Below are 24,810 nucleotides of genomic sequence, written 5' to 3' on the forward strand. Positions count from 1 at the left end.
AAGGGCTACAATTAACCCTGTCTCATTTATGACTGTTCATGGCAGTGTTCACTACAATCACACATTTGGTGCAGTCTTGTACAGTAATGCACTAGGCCATGTCTCTTCATATACTGCGTTTGACTCATTAGAATCATTATTGCAATAGACTTTGCAACTGTTTACACTACATTACATGCCGCTTCATTTATTAATACATGTAGACATGCCATGATGAATGCTACAAGTCATCGTCTCTGAACTATTATTACTTAGTTAAGAGTTTACTTACGTTACATTAGGCTCCATCTCAGATATTATTGTGCTAGGCTCGATGTCATGCACTGCTGAACACACCCGTGTATCACTAATAAAGCAGACACTTTCTCACTAATTGTTCTTCTATAAAATGTGTCTAATAGATGGAATCGAACAAAGAGTGAGTGAGAAGAATAGATGGATATGAACTAAAAAGTGCAATATAATTGTGCGGATGAAATTGTGTTATAGATCAGAGTGAGTTAGGGCTCGAATTGTGCTGAAGTTAAAAATTATAACAAGGAACTATATTTACATATACACAGAACATATTATAGAGGCAGGGTTCGGCTGGTTTTCTGAACGGACTAAGGAAAAAAATGAGCGCCGAGGAATGGAAAATCCAGCGAAAAAGAGACATGCGTCCAATTATAATGAAATATTATTTGATAATGTCTGGGTGATAAAATAGACAAATCTTTAAATCACTAAAATGTAAGGTTATTCAATAATTAGCTGGTAATCGACATGTTCACTAACCGGAAGGTAAATATGAATGCAAGTATTAAATTCACTATCCTTCGGCCAGATTTCCCTGTGAATCTTACTGACAGAGATATTAATGCCATTGCTTTACTGATTGTTCCCTTTCCATGGAAACAGGGAAATAAATTTTCCTCAAATATCTCCTCAAACCTGCCGCACTAACCTTGAGATTAAAGTGATACAACACCACCATCTGCTGGCGGACCACAGAGACTGCAGGCGCTGATGCTTGTGAGCCTGTGAACCCGTTACTGAAATATGAATATTGAATGATATTGTCCGAGATTGGAGTTTATAGAAGGATCTCGGCTGGCGTATTCTTCCTTTTTATAACCAGGCATCGCAGATAAATCGGGTTCTTCATTTCCCATTGGGTGATAATGTCTGGAGATTGAAGTTGGGATTATGTGAGACTTCAAATTGTATACTCGATGCAGTTATCAGACGTTAATCAAATTCAGAATCTTAGTGGGTAAACATTGCTGCCCTCTGCAATTCGTTTGTCAGACATTTTCACGGTTTAGTCTTAAAAAAGGCACAAAGAATCACACACACACACACACACACACACACACACACACACACACACACACACACACACACACACACACACACACACACACAGAGGCATTGGAGGCTACAGAGAAGCAGGGGGGGCATACACAGATTCAGGGACACATATAGATGCAGGGACACACTAGATTCAGACGCAGACATATAGAGATCCTGGTAACTCGAAAGATACGAGGGCACACACAGAATCAGAAGCATACACAATGTCTCAGCTTGTACACTGCCAAATTCTCTCTCGTAGTTCCAGACTTTTCAATGAGTTGAAGCAGGCAACTGTTTACCCTTGAATGCTGATAGTGAGAAAAATAGCAAAAATTCCGTCCCTGGGTGGTCTCGAACCACCAACCTTTCGGTTAACAGCCGAACGCGCTGACCAATTGCGCCACAGAGACTGACACAACAGCAGTTAAATATATTCTAAACTAGTGTGTCAATGACCACAATTCAATTTCTGAAAACCTGTTCCAGAACTGCAGCATGACCGCAATGTTTACAATTCTATACAAGTCTCCTGAATTCCGTTGATCCCGCAGCACTGCTGTAGTGTGTTTCTCCTATGAACGGGCAGGTAAAATGAATCCATATCTCTTATCACAGGCAGGGATTCAGCGGGACGGAAGGGAACTAACCACCAGTAGCCCAAAGATCCGATACTTTCCACTCAATCACCAATAACACCATTCACAACTGCACCTCCTTCCGAATATTGTGATCTATTTTCTCTCAGGATTCAGTCCCCAGACTTAATATTTCCCTTGTTTTCCCCCAATTTTGGCAGGAGATTCGGTTCAATATACAGAGTGAACAGAGAAAGAATAAGCTTTGCATTGGCCGGGAATCGAACCGGGGCTCCCGCGTGGGAAACTAGAATTCTACCACTGAATCACCACTGCCGCTCTTATTGGTGCTACACCCTGATGCTCTCTCTTCCTTCACACTCGGCAGCATTGTAATTTCCTTACTTTGTCCTTTCATTCCCCAAATGCCCACAAATGGTCTCACTCAAATCTCACACGCAACATCGCACAAGCCTCTCATGCTGTTCAGCACCTTCCTTTCATTCACAACCGCATCTCAAACTTTCACCCTTCCTCCAAAACACAAGCACTCTACAACAGTCCCCCTCTCACACAGCCTCATTCTCCCAAATATGCCTCTGCTTTCACCACATCCGTCTAAACACGCTTAAAACGTATTCAAATTATTTGCACACTGTCTCTTATACTCAACTCATATCACTACAATAAGCATCATGCCATTCTGCAAAAGCTTTAAGTTGCTACATTTCTTCAAAGCTGGTATCCAGTGCGACACCAGGACAAACTTCCACTTTCAACACTTGATAACACCTATATAGGGTTACAAGTTAGCTCGGAATGAGTTAAAAAATAGGGCTTAGGAGAGCTAGTAGGGGGCATGAGAAGTCCTTGGCAAGTCGGATAAAGGAAAACCCCAAAGCTTTTTACTCTGACGTTAAAAAAATGCATTAAATCCTCAGATATAGAGGCCAGTCTGCGACATCTGAAAGCAATGAATCCTAACCACGAGACCCCCAGGATCCCATCTGCCTGATTCTCCCAGATACTGGTTACATGAACGTGCACAGCGCCAATTGTCCACACTCACACACTCCTTCCTGTCTGTTAAGATTTGAAATTGTTTATATTTTTCACATTGGCTTCCAGTGTGATGAAAGCAGAGCTGTGATAAGCTGATGTTGTTCAGTGGATTTACTGCAGTAAGGTTTATGTCAGTTCGATGCAAACATTGGTGTTTGAATGTGGTCAGTTACAGTGAAATTTAATGCAGTGGAAGGCAGCCTACTCGCTTTTACAGGAGGAACCAGCAAGGGAAATATAAATATGAATAATTGTACAACGGGACTGATATTTCTCCCTGCTGTTCAAATTGGCACAAGAATTGATCCACGATTTTCAGGTTATGTTCACGTGTTGGGTTCCGTGGTGTAATGGTGAGCACTTTGGACTCTGAATTCAAATCTCGGCAGAACCTTGTTTTAATTTGCAAATACAGATGATGGATTGGCTGAAGGGTGTTTCATTTAAATTTACCACCATGTCCTAATCGAGAGGGGAATTTGCCAGCCCGTTCAGCGACAAAATGTCCCGGCCGATGAAGGCATGCTTTAAGGTGCGAGGGGCAAGGTTTAAAGGAGATGGACATGGCAGATTGTTTGCACAGAGAGTAGTGGGTTCCTGGAACTCCAAACTGCACACACTATTCCAAATGTGGTCTCAACAAAACCCTGAATTACTGTAGCCAAACAGCAAACGCTTCAAAGCTTAACTCCGTGCTCAAGGCTGGAAGGAGCTTGTGACAGTGGATAATTCTCACTGTGCGCATTCCTGTCTGAACTGAGTAACAAACAGGAATCATCTCACTTCAGAAACACAATGAGCTGCACACAGTAACATGCTGTAAAGGACCGACATCATTTAAACTGTCCTTAAGCTCGTGTCTTCCCAATTTCCTGCCCGAAATGACAAGAGAACCTCCAGTTGAATTTGCTCAGGATCTGCACTCCAGGACTCGAGGCAAAATTATGTTTTATATGTTCATCCAGGCAATAACTCACATTTGTTTTCAGAGTTTGGATGAGAGCAATAAATCTTCAATTTCAGACCTGAAATCTAAACAGCAGCGAAAAATACAAACTCTAACCACCAGCGTACCCACCAGCATGTTTTAGAATTTACTTTATCCGCGTTGTATTTGTTAGTTTAGTTTTCACACCAGGCCACTTTCACAGAAATAGCTTTCTCCTGCAAAATGACAGATTCTTATTCAACATGGTGTGTTCAGCCAATGACAACATTCCATGAATAAAAACTCCAATATTAATGTCCCACATCAGGAACATCTGCTTCATTGTTGTGTCTTTAGTTTACAGATCAAGTGATGAGTTGAATTTTTTGACTCTGGGCTGATTATCAAGATCTCTCTCTAACTCAAATGCAATATCTGCTCTCGGTTATTCTATTCTCTCATTTTATCATTCTGAATCTGTAACTGAGGCAATCGTAGACGTTATATCAGTTTCCAGTGTGAAAAATACGAGAATTTTTTTTGTTATAATGCAACTGTGGTTAATAGTTTTCCCGTAGTTTAAATTTCATGTATACATAAGTAACTTTTCTCATTCCTTATTCACATCTGTTAATTCCTCTTTCTATTAAGGTCTGTATTCTCTTTGTGGTGTATGTAACAGATGTACAAATATTGACGGATTCCCTGTGCATTTGTTCTGTTCTCAATGTGAAGCTCGATCGTTATGTTCACTTTTCTAACTTACAAAAAATAATTTCACTGTAAAATATTCTCTGAACTTTTAAATAAATAAATAACTGCCTCTGCCTTGGCTTAATTCCGTTCTCCAAAACCCATCCACTCGGCTCCATTTTCACTATTATAGGGTTGCCCCCTTTCCCAGACAGGCATGTTCCCGCAGTCATGTGTGGAATGTGGTTGAACTGAAGGCTGTTCAGTGAAAGAGCCACTGCGACACCCAGTGACCCATCTGTGCAAAGACACCTTCATCTCTGCCTTTCTAGGATAACACAGTAAAAAGTCTGACAACACCAGGTTTTAGTCCAACCGATTTATTTGATAGTAAACTCGCAAGATTTCGAGTGGACTCCCTCTTCGTCAGGTGAATGGAGAGTTCTGGCCTCGGACAGAGCATATAAAGCACAGACAGTTTAGAGATTACTGATTAGAATGCGAATCTTTACACCTAACCTGCTGTTCGAGTCCTAAAGTGGCCGACAATGTGAGTGGAAGGAGCACTGATCACAGGTTAAAGAGATGTGTATTGTCTCCAGACAGCACAGTGAGTGAGGTTTTGCAAACCCAAGCAAGTCACGGGGGTTGCAGATAGTGCGACATGAACCCAAGATCCCTGATGAGACCGTCCTCATGTGTGTGGAACTTGGCTATCAGTCTCTGCTCAGCGACTCTGCGCTGTCGTGTGTCGTGAAGGCCGTCTTAGAGAACGCTTACCCGAAGATCAGAGGCTGAATGCCCGTGACCACTGAAGTGTTCGCCAACAGGAAGGGAACAGTCTTGCCTGGTGATTGTCGAGCGATGTTCACTGGTAGTCCAGCGGTTTGTGTTCAGCACTTCCCCAGTGATGCGTAGTTTCAATTCCCGCCGAGGAAAATAAGATTATATGATCTCAGCAAACCATTAATAATGATCTGATTTACTCTCTGATCGAAAGCAGATCGATTAAAATCAGCCGAGTGACATTTGCAAGATTCCATCAGAGCTGGAAATTTCACATGTAGAACAGTTCAAGAACAAACACAGAAAGGGAAGGGCAGTGATAGACTGCAAAGTACTAACGATTGAGATGTTGCAATGTAAAATCTGTGTGCTAATGAGTCAGATTTCACCCTTTATATTGACACTGAATAATGAAACTGTTCCCTCATCTGCATTGAAAAACATTTAGAAATACTTCTGTTCAGTTTCGAACTGTCGGAGTGTCCACGGAATGTTTTCATTGGCTGAAAACATCATGGTTGAATCAGAAGCTGCCATTTTGCGGGAGAAATCTGTTTGTGATGAAAGTGGCCTGGTGTCAAAATTAAAGTAACAAAAGCAGCGTGGATGAAGTAAATTCTAAAACACGCTGTAAGCTGCTGGTCTGGTGGTTAGAGTTTGACTCTTTCCCTGCTGTTCGGATTACTGGTCTGAAATTGAAAATTTATTGCTCCCATCCAAACTGTGAAAACACATGTGAGTTGTTCCCTGGATGAACATATAAAATATAATCGCGCCTCGTGTCCTGAATTGCAGACTCTGAGCAAATCCAACAGGCGGTTATCTTGTCATTTCTGGCAGAAATTGGGAAGAGACGTGGTTAAGGACAGTTTAAATGATGCCGGCCCTTCACTGCATGTTACTGTGTGCAGCTCATTGTGTTTCTGAGGTGAGATGATTTCTGTTTGTTGCTAAGTTCAGACTTACCTGAATCAGTGAAGGAGCAGGCTCAATCCTCCTGATGGCCGTTCCAAGCTCCATGGCTTTTAATGAATTTCAGTAACATTATCATCAAATAACATGATAGTGGAACTGTTGCACGTGGTAGCGTGGCTGAGCGGTCTAAGGCGTTGGATTAAGGTTCTAATCTCTTCGGAGGCGTGGGTTCGAATCCCACCGCTGACAAAATGGACTTGAGTTTTGATCTCACAGCTCAGATTGAATGCACGAATGTGTACGGTGTCATTTTCGTCAAGAACAACGAACAGAAACATTACCAACTTAACAATTTGCTGGGGTGAAGCAGTGTGATCAAGTGGCCCCTTTCGAGAGCGCACACACACAGTGAATTGCTGGCTGCCGCGTTAAACACTCAGATGAAGGATCATTGCTCCCTTAGATATTTGGGAGACGGAAGCTTCTAGCCGACCAAACGGCCGAAATAGCTTAGTTGGGAGAGCGTGAGACTGATAAACCTAAAGGTCCCTGGTCCAATCCCGCGTTTCAGCAGGACCCTCCTGCTGGTTTTCTGTGCTGTCTGCAAATGGGACCTGTATGATGTCTCGCACTGTTTTCAAACACCAATTCGTACAAGCTGCAACAGGCCAAATACCCATCGCAATTTCCACCCTGCCAGGTATTGTTCCATTTCCTGCTCGTTGGATTTTACTTTCTAAAAACTTCCTCTATTTCTAAACATTCCCAATGTTAATGAAAGGTGATGGAGGTGAAGGTTTATCTTTGTTTCCTGATGCACACATGCCATGTAACGTCCTGAGTTTTTCCAACCTCATCACATTTCAGTGCAGATGTCAGGTCCACTTTTACATGGCAGTGAAAATACATTTAGTTGACCTGCTGTTTCATCCAAAACAATGTATATTTGCATTACCTCTTTTGATTCCTCCCGAAGGAGGCCATTCGGCCCATCGAGTCCGCACCCACATCAATCCCACCCACGGCCTATTCCCCGTAAACCCACAGATTTCCCCTTCTAATCCCTCTGACACTAGGACGAATTTGGCATGGCCAGTCAAACTAACCCACACATCTTTGACACGCAAACCGGAACACCCGGAGGAAACCCACGGAGGCACGGGGAGAACGTGCAAACTCCGCACAGACGGTGACCCGAGGACCTGAGTCCCTGGCGCTGTGAGGCATCAGTGCTAATCACTGTGCTAAAGTGCTGCCCTTTCTACTGCATTCAATGTTACTGCAGTTCACTCCATTCAAAGTATTAGCATCAATCTGTGATGCACCATCCTGTGGTGATTCTGCTGAATAACATTAAATTATCACCGTTAATGGACCATCCAACGTTGGGCGCCATTGATTTTAACCTTTGCTGCTTTTCTGGGTGAACTCCAGCTCTCCATTCCTCCCGCAATGTCACCGCTCAAACTGAGTCTTTCTCCTTCCCACATTGTTAAACTCACAGTTACTGGTTTCTGAGTGAAAACTGCCTCCACTTCACTGGGGGTGGGAGAGTTTACTATTTCATTCAATTAAAAGTTTTCTTGTCATGGAAACAGAGATTTGGACCGAGATCTGCAGATATTTGTGTCAGTAGAAACAATAAATTTTCCCCCATTAACAGCTAGATTTTAACCGCATCAGCATTTTGTACCATCAGCCCTTTCTCGCCCATCGCTCTCTTAATTTCTTTTTGATTCTTTACATGTGACTTTTCCAATTCAGACACAAACAAAGAAATCTCCCTAATATTGATTCTGACAGGTGCAGACCGAGAAGTAACGCAGAATTATTGTAATAAAATCTACATTCCCTGACCGGGAGTCGAACCCAGGCTACAGTACTGAGAGAGCCGAATCCTAACTACTAGACCACCAGGGAAGCTGACACAAATTCTTTAAAATGTTGATTTATCCATGAATCACCTGCTTTTTATTGCATTTCAAACTTTTTATTCACCAACTGCAAGTTTATCCTTCACATTGTATCCTTCACAAAGACCTTGTCTTTGTCAAAACTGAGTATGTCATGTCTCTATTTAGATGAGAAAACATCACGCTGGTTAGTAATGTACTGTATACATTCTGTCAGTAATGACTGAACTGGACTCAGTCTGTATTCATATTAGTACAGGTGCTGTATCGAAATCTGGTGCATTCGGCTCTGTCTCTGTATTACTGCACAAAACCCGTCCCTCATTTATATTACAACTGATCATATTAGTTGGATTGAGCATGCAAAAATTGCCCGTTATTTTCCCTTAGAGTATGTGGATTAGCCATGGAAAATGTGTGGGACTAATGGGGATAGGGCAGAGGGGAGGACCTGGGTGGGATGCAGACTCGGTGGGCCAAGATTACCTTTCTTCTGAACTGTAGGAAATCTATGGTTCTATGTCTAAGAAATATCATAGACATTTGCGCACTTATTTATTTTAAATATTCTATTTTCTCATAACCCTCTTTGGAGAAATGATTTTTTTTTTTAGCAATTCCCCTTCGGTTTTCCCAGTGATAACCTTCAGCCCATCTCTGCCTTCCACGAATGCATGGAAACACCAAACAGTTCATGTGTTTCAACTGAAGAACATTTAATATGTAAGTATTTATTGACAACCATTCTGTTGTGTGTTCTTACAAACAAAATGATTTCAGCCTCACTATTTTGTCCCCGGTGTTGACTTATCTGTCTTCAGAGATCTGTTGGAAAACGGATAGGCTGATAATGTGTGACAGCAATACTCACAACGGTTTCAACTCTCTTCAGTTCAGCAACACATTGTTAATCAGTGTTCCTTTTTTTTGCCAAGGTGCATGAACCAAAATGTTTGCCTTCATTCGGATTTTTTAACATGCATAAAAGGGACAATAACCATGTAATTTACAAGAAAAGATGAAGTCATCTTGTTTGTTCAGAGACAGCGATTCATGTCCCTCAGCACACGGTTTAATTGTTTCAACGGAGACATTAGAAGATTTATAAATAGGAATTTTCACAGTGTGCGCAATATTGTTTAACTGGGAGTGGTCTCTAGTACAGTCAGCGATCATTGAATTTCAGAGCCATGTTCTGGATTATACCACTTGAGCTTCGTATTCTTTGGGTAATTTACGACATTCAAAGGATTTACTACCCGTTCCTTGCTGTAGTTGGTGTCACTGGTAAGTCATATTTCTCTGTGTTCATTGTCCTTGTCTATGTTACCCAGTTATTGATATTATTCTGTGTAACTTTCATGTTTGTAGCTGTGAATGCACTGGAAACATTTTTCCTTGCCACACAGCTTTCCTCACACTACCTGACATTCACTTTCAATCTTTCCACTTTACGGTTCTCGTTATGTAACATGATTTCCAGTATTATGATTCACAGCCAATTCCAAATCAGCTGATTCAACATCTTCAACTGCACAGTCTTCAGCACAATCAAAGCAGAGTCATCCAGACCAGAAATATTTGCTCCAAACCGATCAGCACCATTGTGTCCCCATATACAAATCTGAAGAAGGCAGCAAATTGGAGACTTTATTATCTGGTGAATGTGGCTTCTTGCTACATCATTGCGGGGCTTTTCTGCTGTGAACTTTGTCTCGAGCAGAATAGGTGAACTCAGCCTATTCTGAGGTGGATTTAATAAAAATGTTTCAGCTGTTCCCGAGGATCCTGAGAGATTGCTTCTCTTGTGCTCAGTCTAAAATACGAGTAAATTGTGTTTCTCTTCCTTACAGTGAATGTATTGACGATTCTTATCCTGTCGCGAGGAAAGTGTGGTCTTTCCAAAAGTGTGATACGTTACCTCATTTCCATGTCAGCAGCGGATCTACTGGTCGTTATCATCGATGTCATACTGAGGCAAATTCTCATTAAGTTTGAATTTTTAATCATTTACCATATTAAACTATGTAATATCCATGCTGTGCTGCTTTATGCAGTCACTGATTGCTCTGTCTGGTTCACTGTCTCTTTCACCTTTGATCGATTTGTGGCTATTACTTGTCAGAAGCTGAAAATAAAATACTGCACTGAGAAAACTGCAACAGCAGTTCTCGGAACTGTGAGTGTGCTGTTCAGTGTAAAGAACATTTTCTGGTATTTCATGTATGGTGATAGATATGCGATTCAGAATATTCCCCATTTTTGTTATGTAGACTTTGATGCCCTCTCTTCTGCAGCATGGGGAGCAGTTGAAAATCTGCATTATATTTTAACACCATTCATTCCTTTTCTGTTGATTCTGTTGCTGAATGCTTTCACCATTAAACACATTCTAGGGTCGACCAAATTCCGCAGGAGACTTCAGAGCCACAAGCGTATGGATAGTTCAAAGGACCCAGAGACAGTGAAGAGAAAAAAATCCATTATCTTACTGTTTGCTCTATCAGGAAATTTTATCCTACTATGGTCAGTCTTACTTATCCACTCCTTTTGTCAACGATTATATAATGTAAACTTAATTCATTTCTATATTCCTGCATTTGTGCGGGAATTAGGATTTATGCTCCAACTTCTGAGTTGCTGCACCAATACATACATTTACGCAGTGACCCAGACACAATTCAGAGAGGATCTAAAGAATGTGACCAGATCTCCATTTACGGCAATTGTGAAATTACTTACAGAATAAACGTTTTTTTTTTCGTTAGAAGAGGGTGATTATCTCGTGCTCTGCACAAAACAATATCTCAGTGAAACATACACAGTGTAGACATATTTTATGTCACCATTTCTGATTAAAACGTGTATTGAAATTGTAAAAACAAATAAAAAAAATGAATTGAGTCCAGAAAAAATCCGGATTCAAATCAGCTAATACTAATGAACCAGCCTGGACATCATGTTGACCTCCAGTTTTGTACCATTCTCTTAACTTGAGCGAATGTTTGCATTTCACTTCAGCAGCAACACAACTCCCTCAATGAAATGAATCTCAAAACTCAACCCCCGTGAACTGTCTTCACAGTTCCACCCCACCTCACCACATCCCCACCCTCCCATTCAGCTGGACACTCAGCCCAAACAGTCCTGCCCACTTTGCACAGTATTCATTATTGGATTTAGCAATGGTGAATTGAACAGATTGGAGTAGAGATTCATGGATGAATGGATTATTTGGCAAAGGTGGTTGCAAATCTTCCCCATAGAACAGAATATAAGCAAGGTTGGTCTTTGTTTGTGAAGGGTCTGAAAAGTAAATAATTGTTGAAAAATTCGGGCAAAAATAGATTTATCTTCAGTTATGAATATTTTTTAAATGAATTCTGAACAAGTATTTAAAATAATAAAATAGAATGTAATGGAATGATTAGCCGAAAACAGACATCTTTATTAGCAGGAATAACAAAGTAAGTATTCTATTCATAACCATTCCACGCCGTAAGTTACTGGAAAAATATGTAAACGACTTTTTATTCACTTTTTCCTACCCTTAAAAAAAAACTCTGAAAACCTTTTTCACTGCAAACATGATTGTAGTGATCCAGTTTCACCATCTGCTGGCGACTCGCAGCGCTGGTCTCATGTGTCTGCATTCAGTAGCGGGATGTCTGCACTTGGCAACCAGTTGCTCAAGTGTGGGTATTGGACAAAATTGTCGGGATTGAAGTTTTCCAACAGGAGCTCGGCTGGTCAGTTTGCCATTTTATCAGCAGTCACTGCACAGGAATTCTATTTCTCTTTCCCGTGGGAGATAGTGACTAGAGATTGGAGATGTATATTTAACACGTGTATTTGTACATTCGGTGGCGTTATGAAACGCAAATCCAATTTTGAGTGGGAGTGGCTGAAATTTCCTGAACTCTGCCATTCACCTGTCACAGATTATCACTTTTAATCTCACATAATGGACCTAACTCAACGTTGTTTATATTTCCATGAGAATTGTTTCAAAGGATGCGCTGGCCCTCGTACCTTGGTGATCTCCTCTGAAACCTATAACCTTCTGAAGGTCCATCGCAGTTGGGACGTTAAGAGAGATCCAAGCCCTCTCTCCCGTTTGTCCTCCTCTCACTTTCTCGAACGGTGAACTTTCTTAAAAGCTGGAATATTACTGCCTCATTTCAGTTACGATACAAGTCCACTGCTTTTTCCTACAGTTTATGTTAGCTAAACTTTGCGTGGAATCTCCAGCAAGAATTGGACTCGCGACCCCTGGTTTACAAGACCAGTGCTCTAACCACTGAGCTATGGAGCCAAATTCTACCAGCTCATTGCGGTACTAGTAACATTATCAGTGGATTGAGGAGCAGGATGGGGTTTGACGTCGGAGATTTTTGATGAATGGGGAAATGTCTGAGGTGGAGAGCAGGAAGTTAAAAGACGCAACTTGAAAGTGACATGATTTGACATGTGTGCTGTGTGTGTATCTGACATGTATGTTGTGTATCTGGCATGTATGTTCTTCAGAGTTTATCGTTAGTGTTACAACTCTGTCTTCTCCAGCTCCGAGGCCAGTTCATCCAGCCGGAAGATTTAGATGTTGTTCCCTTCACAGACGCTGTGGGGCGATGGATTTCTGTGTTTCTCCTGAGAGGAGACATTCAGTGGGATGAGTCTGTTCGCTCTGGAGTTTAGAATAATCAGAGATGATCGTATTGAAAAATCTGAAATAGGGAAACAGTGTGACATGAAAATCTTGAGAGGGTTTCCCCCCGGCCCCTCCCCTGGCTAAATTATTAAGAACAAAGGGAAAATACGGTGAATGATGTAAGAGGATTTTGGAATGCTTGGGAAAGGTGAAGCTAAGAATTGAAAGATGTGATTGATGTAATTGATGACTGAGAGGGATGGATAGAAACTTTGGGGATTCAATGTAAACGTTGAAATCTGAACAAACTGAGACACCAAATAGAAAAGCCATATTCTCTCCACGTATTTTAGGTTACGGAAAGCCCCATAATTCATGTACCCGGCTAGCTTAGTCGGTAGAGCATGAGACCCTTAATCTCAGGGTCGTGGGTTCGAGCCCCACGTTGGGCGTCTTTTTTTTAAAAAACTTTGACCCAATCCTGGGTGAATTCCAGATCTCCGTTCCCCCAGAAGTGTCAAGGCTGAAACTGACTCTCTCTCTCCTTTCTACGTTGTTCGTCTCACCGTTGTGAATGAAAACTGCCTCCAGATCACTGGAAGGCGGTGAGTTTAGCGCTGAACTCAGCGAGAGGTTTTGTTCTCATTTATTATGAGATTTAGACCCAGATCTGCGAGATTGTGTCAGAGGAAACAACAATCATCTCCATTGTAATTCAATCACTCCAGCCTTCCATCTTATCAAAAGACTATTTGTTCTTTCCTCCTCTCCCTCTCTATTTTCCTTGACTCTGTATTTGTTTGTAAACCATTAAGTCATCAATTTCTTCCAGTTAGGGTCAAAGGTCAGCAAGCTGTATCATTCCCTCTCTTTCCCTCCACAGAAGCTGTTGAAACTGATGAATCTTCCAACATTTTCCGTTTTGAGGTGGGATTTGCAGCAACTAAAATTCCTTCTTTTGGATCACAGTGGATCACTTTTCTCTGACTGAACCATAAGTGTCTAAATAGTTAAAGGGCAGAGGTTTTAAATAATAAGAGCTCCGAATATGTCACCCTGTCTGACATGAAATGAAACAAAATGAAAATTATTAATTCTTTCATAAAATGCTGCTAACACAATATAGATTTCATTGTCAGTATTTGTTGTCCATCCCTAATTCCCACTGAACTAACTATGTTGTTGGGCCATTTCAGAGGGCAGTTTAGACTCAATTACATTGTCTTACATTCTCTCTCCAGAGATGCCGTCATGCCTGGTGAGATTTTCCAGCATTTTAAGTTTCTTTTTTTAAGTTCCGGCATCTGCAGTAATTTGCTGTTGGCTGAAGGAGTCATTCCTGTTCTATCAAACAATTTTTTTTTCCTTCGACAAGCCGTTCTGGAGAATTTGAAAAACGTTGCAATGTATCGGTCAGATTAAAACAGCTGCTCGCACCTTCCCTGGTGGTCTAGTGGTTAGGATTCGGCGCTCTCACCGCTGCGGCCCGGGTTCGATTCCCGGTCAGGGAATGTTGACTTTATTGCTGCCGACCAGCACAAGATTGAGGAGGAGCTGAAATTCCTTCCTGATGGAAAACAGGAGCGATCATTGTGTCAGTTTGAACTACCTGGAGAAACAAAATAAACCCATTGGCCCAATCCCGGCAATTTATATTTACATTCCCCTTGCTGCTTCCTCCTGTCAAAATGAATAATAATACATTCTACTCCACTACATTTCACTGTAGTTCACCACACTCAAAGATCATTCGTAGCCTCTGCCTCTTCTATAGCTTCTCGTGGGAAATCTGCTGAACAACATGAGCTTTTCACAGTTCTGCTGTGATATCTGAGATTTGTATCTCATTGATCATCATTACTGTCTCCATTGCTTCATCCCAGGTCACTGTCACTGCAGATATAGTCACACAGTCATTCTATCATCTGCAGTAAATGATATTCCCTTCCTTTGCTTTCAAATACATTCACCTCCGGAAACTGATTACATGCTGAGTATAATGTTCTGTTTAGCTGACAGTTTATCATCAATCCCGTTCCAGAATGGAGTAGCACCGTGTCAAAGTGGGTGGGAGTTGGTGACTCCACCAGTTCTGAAACCTCACTGAACCCCCGCGTATTTAGCCCCGCCCTCTCCCCCTCCATCGCTCCAACTCTTTGATAAATGTCACTATTAAAACTAATGATGGTGAACTGAAGACGTGGAATCGAGATTAATAAATGGTGTTGGTCTGCGGCCGGGGGTGGGGTGGGGGCGTTTATGGGGGGTGGAGGTGGAGGGGGGGGAGGGAGGCGTTGGGGGCGTGGAGTGAGGGGGGGCGGTGCGGAGGGCATGGGAAATTATGATGGATACTGAGATGATAATGTCCAAGAAATACTAGCCCCAAACTCCCATTGAGTTACATTCAGAGTCAGATTGCAGCTCGGAACAGAAAATTGGATTGTCTGCGATTACACGTAATAAAATCCCGTGTCAGCATTCGACAGTGAGATTGGTATAATGAGCTAATAACTCAAATCAGTGCACAGTAAGTCATTTTGAGGCGCTCATGCAATCTACAGTGTGTGTTGTAGATCAGAGTGAGTTAGGGCGCGAATTGTGCTGAAGTCAAAAATTATAACAAGCAACTACATTTTAAATATACACAGAACATAACATAGAGGCAGGGTTCGGCTGGATTTCTAAACGGACTAAGGGGAAAAAATGAGCACCGAGGAATGGAAAATCCAGCGAAAAATAGATATGTGTCCAATTATAATGAAATATTATTTGATAATGTCTGGATGAGAAAATAGACAAATTTTTAAATCACTAAAATGTCAGGTTATACAATAATTAGCTGGTAATCGACATGTTCACTAGCCGGAAGGTAAATATGAATGCAAGTATTCAATTCACTACCCTTCGGCCAGATTTCCCTGTGAATCTTACTGACAGAGATATTAATACCATTGGTTTACTGATTGTTCCCTTTCCATGGAAACAGTGAAATCAATTTCTTCAAATATCTCCTCAAACCTGCTGCACTAACCTTGCGATTAAAGTGATACAACACCACCATCTGCTGGCGGACCAAAGCGACTGCAGGAGCTGGGACTTCTGAGTCTGCGAACCGATTACTGAAATATGAATATTGAACGATATTGTCCGAGATTGGAGTTTGTAGAAGGATCTCGGCTGGCGCATTCGCCCTTTTTATAACCAGGCACCGCAGATAAACCGTGTTCTTCATTTCCCATTGGGAGATAATGTCTGGAGATTGAAGTTGGGATTATTTGAAACTTCAAATTGTACATTCGATGCAGTTACCAGACGTTAATCAAATCAGAATCTTAGTGGGTAAACATTGCTGCCCTCTGCAATTCGTTTGTCAGACATTTTCACGGTTTAGTCTTTAAAAAGGCACAAAGAATCAGACATTTACACACACACACACACACACACACACACACACACACACACACACACACACACACACACACACACACACACACACACACACACACACACACACACACACACAGAGGTATTGGAGCCTACAGAGAAACAGGGGGGCATGCACAGAGTCAGGGACACATGTAGATGTAGGGGCACACTAGATTCAGATACACCAAGATTCAGGCGCAGACATATAGAGATCCTGGTAACTCGAAAGATACAAGGCCACACACAGAATCAGAGGCATATACAATGTCTCAGCTTGTGCACTACCAAACTCTCTCTCGTAGTTCCAGACTTTTCAATGAGTTGAAGCAGGCAACTGTTTACCCGTGAATGCTGATGGTGCGAAAATAGTAAAATTCCGTCCCTGGGTGGTCTCGAACCACCAACCTTTTGGTTAACAGCCGAACGCGCTGACCAGTTGCGCTACAGAGACCGAAACAACAGCAGTTAAATATATTCTAAACTAGTGTGTCAATGACCACAATTCAATTTCTGAAAACCTGTTCCAGAACTGCAGCATGACCGCACTGTTTACAATTCTATACAAGTCTCTTTAGTTCCGTTGATCCTGCAGCACTGCTGTAGTGTGTTTCTCCGATGAACGGGCAGGTAAAATGATTCCATGTCTCATATCAAAGGCAGGAATTCAACGGGAGGGAAGGGAACTAACCACCAGTAGCCCAAAGATCCAACACTTTCCACTCAATCATCACTAACACCATTCACAACTGCACCTCCTTCCGAATATTGTGACCCATTTCCCTCAGGATTTAGCTCCAAGACTTAATATTTCGCTTGTCTTCCCCCAATTTTGACAGGAGATTCGCTTCAATATACAGAGTGAACGGAGAAAGAAGAAGCTTTGCATTGGCCGGAAATCGAACCCGGGCCTCCCGCGTGGCGGGCGAGAATTCTACCACTGAACTACCAATGTTGCTCTTGTTAGTGCTGCCCCCACATGCTCTCTCTTCCTTCAGACTCAGCAGCATTGTCATTTCCTCACTTTGTCCTTTCGTTCCACGAATGCTCTCACTCAAATCTCACACGCAACATCGCGCAAGCCTCTTCCAGCCTCTTCGGAGGCGTGGGTTCGAATCCCACCGCTGCCAAAGTGGATTTGCGTTTTGGTCTCACAGCTCAGATTGAATGCAGGTTTGTGTCCTGTGTCGTTTTCGTGAAGAACAACGAACAGAAACATTACCAACTGAACAATTTGCTGGAGTAAAGCAGTGTGTGCAAGTGGCCCCTTTCGAGAGCACACACACACAGTGAATTTCTGACTGCCGAGCTAAACACTCTGATGAAGGAGCAGCGCTCCAAAAGCTCGTAATTCAAATTATTTTGTTTTACTTTCACCTGGTGTAGTGAGAATGCTGACTGTACCCACTTCAATCCAACACTGGCGTCTCCACATCATGATATAAATAACAGGATTACAAACAGTGAGACTGTTTTCCCTGCCCAAGAATTAAGGTGATGGGCTTGATTTTTCTAACTGAAACTGAAATCGGATCGTGTACACATCCCATCATTCCCATTTCTACCCAGATATTTACAGAATTAATCTGGGTCTTGTGATAACCACCGTACTACAGAAACAGGGTGATGACCTCAGGGCGAGCAGATCCGGTTTACTGGAGAAACAACTAGGCTGGCTCCAGAAGCCCATCTTTTGCCCACAGTAATTGATATTACATTGTCTCTGCTGGTTCCTCCTGTCAAAATGAATAATGATGTTTCCCACTGCATTAAAGTTTTGAAAAAAATAGTATTCATGACGTTTAAAGCAAATCAGATGAACAACTGAAAATGATGCATTAACGAATAGGCAGAAATCATTGCTCTCTTAGATATTTGGGAGACGGAAGCTTCCACTTTGCCAGTCAGCCGAAATAGCTCAGTTGGGAGAGCGTTAGACTGAAGCTCCAAAGGTCCCTGGTTCAATCCCGACTTTCAGCAGGATCCTCTTGCTGGTATTCTGTGCTATCTGCTGAACAGTCCTGCATTTTATCTCGCACTGTTTCCAAACATCAATTAACGTGAGAACAGAATCCACCAGGTAGGCGATATATACACACGTAACTGAGCCACCGTGGTCTACCTCATCCACTGCATGAAAGGATATTCCGTATCATGGTATATCGCCCAGACCATGCAGACGCTCCGACAACAGATGAATGGATACCGCTTCACAGCCGACAAGGCTATTCCATTCCTGTCGGGGAACACTTAAGCAGTCAAGGGCATTCAACCACCGATCTTCGGGTAAGCTTTCTCCAAGGCGGCCTTCAAGACACACCACAACACAGAATCGCTGAACAGATCTGATAGCCAAATTCCAAATACAGAGAACGGCTTCAACCGGGATTTTGCGTTCATGGAACACGACTTGTAACCCCCACCTTTTGGCACGGGCTTGCAAAATCCGAGTAACTGTCCAGGCTTGAGACAATTCACACTGCTTTAACCTGTCCTTATCCCCCTCTCCACTTAATCTCACAGTTACTGCTTCTGAGTGAAAACTGCCTCTTCTTCACTGGAGGTAGGAGAGTTCCTGCTTAATTCAATGAAAGTGTTTTCTTGTCACTGAGCACAAGATTTGGACCCAGATCTGCGAGATATTTGTGTCAGTAGAAGGAATAAATTTTTCCCCATTAACAGCCAAATTTTAACATCAGCATTTTATATCATCTGCGCTTTGTAGCCTATCGCTGTCTCTTTTTTTGTTCTTTTCATGTGACATTTCCAATTCAGACGTAAAAGAGGAAATCTCTCTGATACTGATTCCGACAGAACTGGAAGTTACGCAGGATTGTTGTACAGCAATAAATCTACATTCCCTGATCGGGAATCGAACCCGGGCCGCGGCGGTGAGAGCGCCGAATCCTAACCACTAGACCACCAGGGAAGCTGGTGCAATTGTTTTAAAAGATGAACTTGTGCATGAACCAATTGCTATTTATTTTACTTCAGACTTTTGAATTCACCAAATACAAGTTTATCCTTCACATTGCCATGTTTATATCACACACAAGTCACAGTTTCAGCCAATGAAAGCAGTGATTCCTGTTAGCTGGAACAGGAAATGGACAGTGAGGTGAAATAGTCCCGCAAACTGCTCATGTGGCGCTTTCAATTTCCAAAACCCACCAAACCCATCACTGTGGCTTCTGTGAAACTTGGAAGGTAACACACGGCAGGAATTCATCACGGAGGGTAACGGGTACAAGTCATTTACCAAACTGGAAAGCAGGGAAAGCGAAGGGATGATACACGGCATTGAGAGGAGATGGAGTTTACAGATGACAGTACAAAGAAACACAGATACCTCATCTTCCTGATCCAGTTACTGATTACAGGGATGTACACAGTGAGAATTATCCACTCTCACACTTTCCTTCCAGTCTTGAGCACAGAGTTAAGTTTTGAAGTGTTTGAAGTCTTGCTCCAGTAATTCAGGGTTTTGTTGAGACCACATTTGGAACAGTGTGTGCAGTTTAGATCTCCGCGTTTTAGGCAGAATCAAAGCAAAATCTGAGGAGGCTGGAATCTGAATCAAAAACAGAAAATGCTGGAAAATCTCAACAGCTTTAATGAGAAAGTATAGATAGCATTGAAAAACTGAAACATTATTTCCTCTGATCCGGGAATCTGAAACACGGGGGCACAATCTCAGGATAAGGTGCTGATGATTTAGGACTGAGATGAGGAGAAATTGCTTCACTCAAAGGCTGGTGAATCTTGGGAATTCTCCACTCCAGAGGGTTCTGATGCTCCACCATTGAACACATTTCAGTTTGGGTTAGACAGATTTATGATCTATCCAGGAATGAATGGAAACAGGGATATGGAATTGGAACAAATGCTCAGCAACAAGTTCATGTTTCGATTGCAGTTTTTAAAAAAGTTTAGTGGTGTAATGGAACATATAATGTTATATGTGATGTGTTAGAAATCAATCGTCATTAAATAATGTTGGTAACACCATATAACAGTACAGCCGGGAACAACTGACAGCTTTTTTTATTGGCACCCACGGACCCATTGCTAACAGGCAACTGCTTGCTGTGAATGCTGATGGTGAGAAAATAGTAAAATTCCGACCCTGGGTGGTTTCGAACCACTAACCTTTCGGTTAATAGCCGAACGTGCTGACCAATTGCGCCACAGAGACAGTAGATATTAAGTATATTCTAAAGTTGCATGTCAATGACCACAATTCTATTTCTGAAAACCTATTCCAGAACTGCAGCATGACCACACTGTTTACAATTCTGTACAAGTCTCTTTAGTTCCGTTGATCCCGCAGCACTGCTGTAGTGTGTTGGTTATTCCCTTTCTCCTATCAACGGGCAGGTAAAATAAATCCACGTCTCTTACCACAGGGAGGAATTCCACGGGAGGGAAAGGAACTGATCACCATTTTTATTATGGGATTGAAACATTCAGGCACATAAATTCGGTCCGTTACAGGAAAGTCCAGTAGATCCGCACTGAGTCTCGATTCCCTCATCTGTCTGGGTGTTTTTTCCTGATTCTTAGTGATGAAAAACGATTAAGAAAAACGATTAAAAAAAAATTCTTCTGTGAAATGTGTGCCATTTCCCCTAGTTCACTTACAGTATCACTTGTATCTGTCTGTTTGAGCACACACTACTATCAGACATTTCAGATGGTGATTAACCATATTAGTCTGCACCTATAAACCCATTAAATACTGTTGGAGACTGAACTAGATGCGAATAAATGTTCGGTGTCAAAATCGACTTCCCTGCTTTTCGTCAAAATAACGTGTTTATATTTTCACAAAAAGTATTTGAGAGTGATATCAGATCAACGATAACGTGTTTAACATCGAAATTCGGTTCATGTGGAGCAACAAACTGAAAACAAACAGTTTTTTCTTCCACCACATGAGAAAGTTTAATAAATGTTTCTGCCCGGTTTCGAACTGGGGACCTTTCGCGTGTGAGGCGAACGTGATAACCACTACACTACAGAAACAACTGGCAGTGCACTATAGCGAATCTGCCTGTCTGCAATGTTCAACTACGCTGTGTTGCTGCAGTTTCCGATGGTCAGACTGAGAGCCCATGTCACTGAATTCAGGAAGATAACCGTTACTTTCAATCTGATTGTACAACTTATCCCGAACACCAAAACTTAAAAGAGTTCCTCTGGCAAATATCTAAGGGAGCAATGATTTCTGCCCATTCATTGATGCATCATTTTCAACTTTCTTCGAATAATCTCAATCAATTGTACTCAGTGATAAAAACAAATTACTGCGGATGGGAAAAGAGGAAATGCTCCAAAATCTCCCAGTGTCTGACAGCACCTGTAAGGAGTGAAAAGGGCGGACGTTTCGAGTCCAGATGACACTTTATCAAACGGAGTTACTCCGATCGAGAAGACAGACAGGAACACAGGCTGAATGGCTGTTTGTCGATATAAGCTGCAGAATTGCCAACATTGAGACTGCAATCCCTGCCCAGAGGATGGATTGGGACTTTCTAACTGAGGTTCAAATCCTGTCATTTTCACCTCCCGTCATTTCTCATCGTGACTTATTTTTGTTGAAAATTATTGGAAATAAAGCAATGGGCACAGAGATGGTCAATTCATTACAAATCTCTCACATCAGCATCACTGAAGGTCCAGTGATCAGGACCGGCGCCGTGACGCGGTTTCGATTCCCAGTCACGGAGTGAATCATTTTTTGTTCAATTCTTCATTTAATGAAAACACGCCTCACAGCGTCTGTGAAGGGAACAACATCTAAATCTTCCAGCTGGATGAACTGGCCTCGGAGCTGGAGAAGACAGAGTTGTAACACCAACGATAAGCTCTGAAGAACATACATGTCAGATACACAACATACATGTCAGATACACACACAGCACACATGTCAAATCGTGTCACTTTCAAGTTGCGTCTTTTAACTTCCTGCTCTCCACATCAGACATTTCCCCATTCATCAAAAATCCCCCATCTCAAACCCCATCCTGCTCCTCAATCCACTGATAATGTTACTAGTACCGCAATCAGCTGGTAGCATTTGGCTCCATAGCTCAGTGGTTAGAGCACTGGTCTTGTAAACCAGGGGTCGCGAGTTCAATTCTCGCTGGAGCCTCCAGGTAAAGTTTAGCTAATCCAAGCTGTAGGGAAAAGGCAGACGTGAGTGGGAGATAAAACAGAGTGCTGGAATGAGTGGAGGGGCAGATCGGGTGCAATTTTGGAAAGCAAAAATATATTCTTCTTCGTGAAAAACATCGAAAGACCAGAACATATTTGACGATCTGAAAAATATAAATGTTGATATTAAGAATATATGAGATGCGTTTGTACAAGGAATGCTTAAAGTTAGCATGTAGGTGCAGCAGATAATTGGAAGGGAAATTACATTTTGGCCTTCTTTGCCGGCAGACTGGAGTTCAAGAATAATGAGGTGTCCGCAAATGAACACTCAAAGCATTTGACCTACTTGTTGTTGCTGCCACATTGAATGAAAAAAAATCACGTGCTTTTAGTGACCATTTGCATCTGGCGGTTCTCTGCCCGTTGAAGTGGTGGAGGCGACCTCGCTAAATATATTTAAGTCACGGGTAAATAGGTTTTTCACAGACAAGGGAATTAAGGGTTATGGGGAGAAAGCGGGAAAGTGGAACTGGAACTGATCCACTTCGGATCAGCCATGATCTTATTGAATGGTGGGGCAGGCTCGAAGGGCTAGATGGCCGACTCCTGCTCCTATTTCTTATGTTCTTATCTTATGGCAGGATAGTCAGTGAAGGTTTGAAGGGCCGAAGGGCATGCTCCTGTGCTGTAATTTTCTTTGTTCTTTGTACTGCCATTTTTATTTACCCAAAACTGAGTTTCAGATACTGTAGCTCTGTATTTAACCATTCCATCTCTGACATCTCCTCCAGTCACACAACCCTGTGAGATGTCTGTACTGATCTTATTGTGGCATCATGAGTGTTCCACATACAACATGACTTGTATCTATAAATTCTCATCTTGAACATTTGAATAGAAATTTCAAGGCAAGCAGAGCCTTTTGAGCAGAATGGCCCAGATTCCCATCCCCTTTAATGTGAACAAGTTGTTTCTGATTTCACTACAGAGCTTGTCTATTAAACAATGACTGAACACAGGGGGTGAATGTGAGAAGCTGAAGTTTCCAGTTGAAGAGGTTCCCAGTGTCTCTGAGCAGCTGAACTGGGGAAGCCTTTGGGCGGAGACTGCGCTGCTGCTATTTCCCTTCCTGACCACCGGGGGTCGCTGTAACACGCCCGGGCGCTTCTCCGCCCAGTGTCACCTCTTGCCCACTCCGGCCCGGCCGCTGCTCGTTGGCGGAACATCCGGGTCCTGAAAAGAGGCGGGGACAGCCGCCATATTGCAGTGACGTCACCATCAGCCCCTCCCCCCGTCGAGGAAAAAGCGACGGTTCAGAAATGTAGAAAGTGAGAGAAATTCCCACCCGGAAATCCCGCCCGGAGCGAAATTAAAATTAAATAAAATACATATTTTTATAAAGAGGCAGGTGGCGGAACCGCGCATGTGCTGTAGTATTTTCCCAGAGCGCACCGCGCGGGTGTGATCAAAAAACAGACGAAATAAAAAAAAACTATGTTCCCGAATGGAGAAGGAACCGAAAGTCTGACGGGTGAGGATGTGAATAATAATCATCAAGATTCAAAATATTAAAAGATTAAAATGTAACTGCCTGGGCGCATGTGCGGGAGGTGAATTCCCCCAGAATAGAGCGCGCGGGACGCCGTCTCCCCTGGCAACGCAAGATGGCCGCCGGCCGTCTCCCCTGGCAACGCAATCTGGCCGTCAGCCGTCTCCCCTGGCAACGCAAGATGGCCGCTGGCCGTCTCCCTTGGCAACGCAAGATGGCCGCCGGCCGTCTCCCCTGGCAACGCAAGATGGCCGCCGGCGGTGGGTGTGATTGTGGCGCAGGCGCAGTGAGGTCTACCTGCAGCCCATTGTCCAGATTGCCCCCCAGTGGATGTGGTGGGGATGGTGCAGCAGATGGAGCAACAATCCCAGTTTCAATGGGGGGAGAGAAGCTGCAATGCTGCTCCCTGTTGTTCACTCCTCTCCCCAGTCTCAGCATTGCAGAGTGTTTAAACAAGAGGGTGCATTGTCACAGCAGCACCTTGACCTGCAGTTTAAGTTCATTTATTAGTGTCACTAATAAGTCGTCTTAAATTAACACTGCAATGAAGTTACTGTGAGAATTCCCCTAGTCTCCACATTCCTGTTGGGGTAACACTGAGGGAGAATTTAAGCACGGCCCAATGCCCCCTAACCCAGCACGTCTTTCAGACTGGGGAAGGAAACCGGAGAAAACCCACACAGACACGGGGACAACATGCAAATGACCCACAGGTCCCTGGTACAGTGAGGCTGCAGTGTTAACCACTGTCCCACCGTGCTGACACTGGGGATAATGTATCTGGGGGGAACACGGGGCAGGTGGGGGTATCACTAAATCAA

At 42.8% G+C, this 24,810-nt stretch overlaps 12 non-coding genes across 12 annotated transcripts; 5 read left to right on the forward strand and 7 right to left on the reverse strand.

Moving 5' to 3' along the window:
* Window positions 1-1,674: 1,674 nt before the first annotated feature.
* Window positions 1,675-1,748, reverse strand: trnan-guu (transfer RNA asparagine (anticodon GUU)). The gene has a single exon. It is a non-coding gene; the product is annotated as a tRNA-Asn (tRNA).
* Window positions 1,749-6,464: 4,716 nt separating this feature from the next.
* trnal-aag (transfer RNA leucine (anticodon AAG)) lies at window positions 6,465-6,546 on the forward strand. Its single transcript has one exon. It is a non-coding gene; the product is annotated as a tRNA-Leu (tRNA).
* A 5,903-nt stretch (window positions 6,547-12,449) lies between these two features.
* trnat-ugu (transfer RNA threonine (anticodon UGU)) lies at window positions 12,450-12,525 on the reverse strand. Its single transcript has one exon. It is a non-coding gene; the product is annotated as a tRNA-Thr (tRNA).
* A 712-nt stretch (window positions 12,526-13,237) lies between these two features.
* On the forward strand, window positions 13,238-13,310 carry trnak-cuu (transfer RNA lysine (anticodon CUU)). Its single transcript has one exon. It is a non-coding gene; the product is annotated as a tRNA-Lys (tRNA).
* A 987-nt stretch (window positions 13,311-14,297) lies between these two features.
* Window positions 14,298-14,369, forward strand: trnae-cuc (transfer RNA glutamic acid (anticodon CUC)). The gene has a single exon. It is a non-coding gene; the product is annotated as a tRNA-Glu (tRNA).
* A 2,292-nt stretch (window positions 14,370-16,661) lies between these two features.
* trnan-guu (transfer RNA asparagine (anticodon GUU)) lies at window positions 16,662-16,735 on the reverse strand. The gene has a single exon. It is a non-coding gene; the product is annotated as a tRNA-Asn (tRNA).
* Window positions 16,736-17,165: 430 nt separating this feature from the next.
* trnag-gcc (transfer RNA glycine (anticodon GCC)) lies at window positions 17,166-17,236 on the reverse strand. The gene has a single exon. It is a non-coding gene; the product is annotated as a tRNA-Gly (tRNA).
* A 952-nt stretch (window positions 17,237-18,188) lies between these two features.
* trnaf-gaa (transfer RNA phenylalanine (anticodon GAA)) lies at window positions 18,189-18,261 on the forward strand. Its single transcript has one exon. It is a non-coding gene; the product is annotated as a tRNA-Phe (tRNA).
* An 877-nt stretch (window positions 18,262-19,138) lies between these two features.
* Window positions 19,139-19,210, reverse strand: trnae-cuc (transfer RNA glutamic acid (anticodon CUC)). The gene has a single exon. It is a non-coding gene; the product is annotated as a tRNA-Glu (tRNA).
* A 1,192-nt stretch (window positions 19,211-20,402) lies between these two features.
* On the reverse strand, window positions 20,403-20,476 carry trnan-auu (transfer RNA asparagine (anticodon AUU)). The gene has a single exon. It is a non-coding gene; the product is annotated as a tRNA-Asn (tRNA).
* Window positions 20,477-21,233: 757 nt separating this feature from the next.
* trnav-cac (transfer RNA valine (anticodon CAC)) lies at window positions 21,234-21,306 on the reverse strand. Its single transcript has one exon. It is a non-coding gene; the product is annotated as a tRNA-Val (tRNA).
* A 1,056-nt stretch (window positions 21,307-22,362) lies between these two features.
* Window positions 22,363-22,435, forward strand: trnat-ugu (transfer RNA threonine (anticodon UGU)). Its single transcript has one exon. It is a non-coding gene; the product is annotated as a tRNA-Thr (tRNA).
* The last annotated feature ends 2,375 nt before the right edge of the window (window positions 22,436-24,810 follow it).

This window comes from Carcharhinus amblyrhynchos, unplaced genomic scaffold (genome assembly GCF_965287045.1).
Source record: "Carcharhinus amblyrhynchos unplaced genomic scaffold, sCarAmb.v2.hapA scaffold_38, whole genome shotgun sequence".
Lineage (NCBI taxonomy): Eukaryota > Metazoa > Chordata > Chondrichthyes > Carcharhiniformes > Carcharhinidae > Carcharhinus > Carcharhinus amblyrhynchos.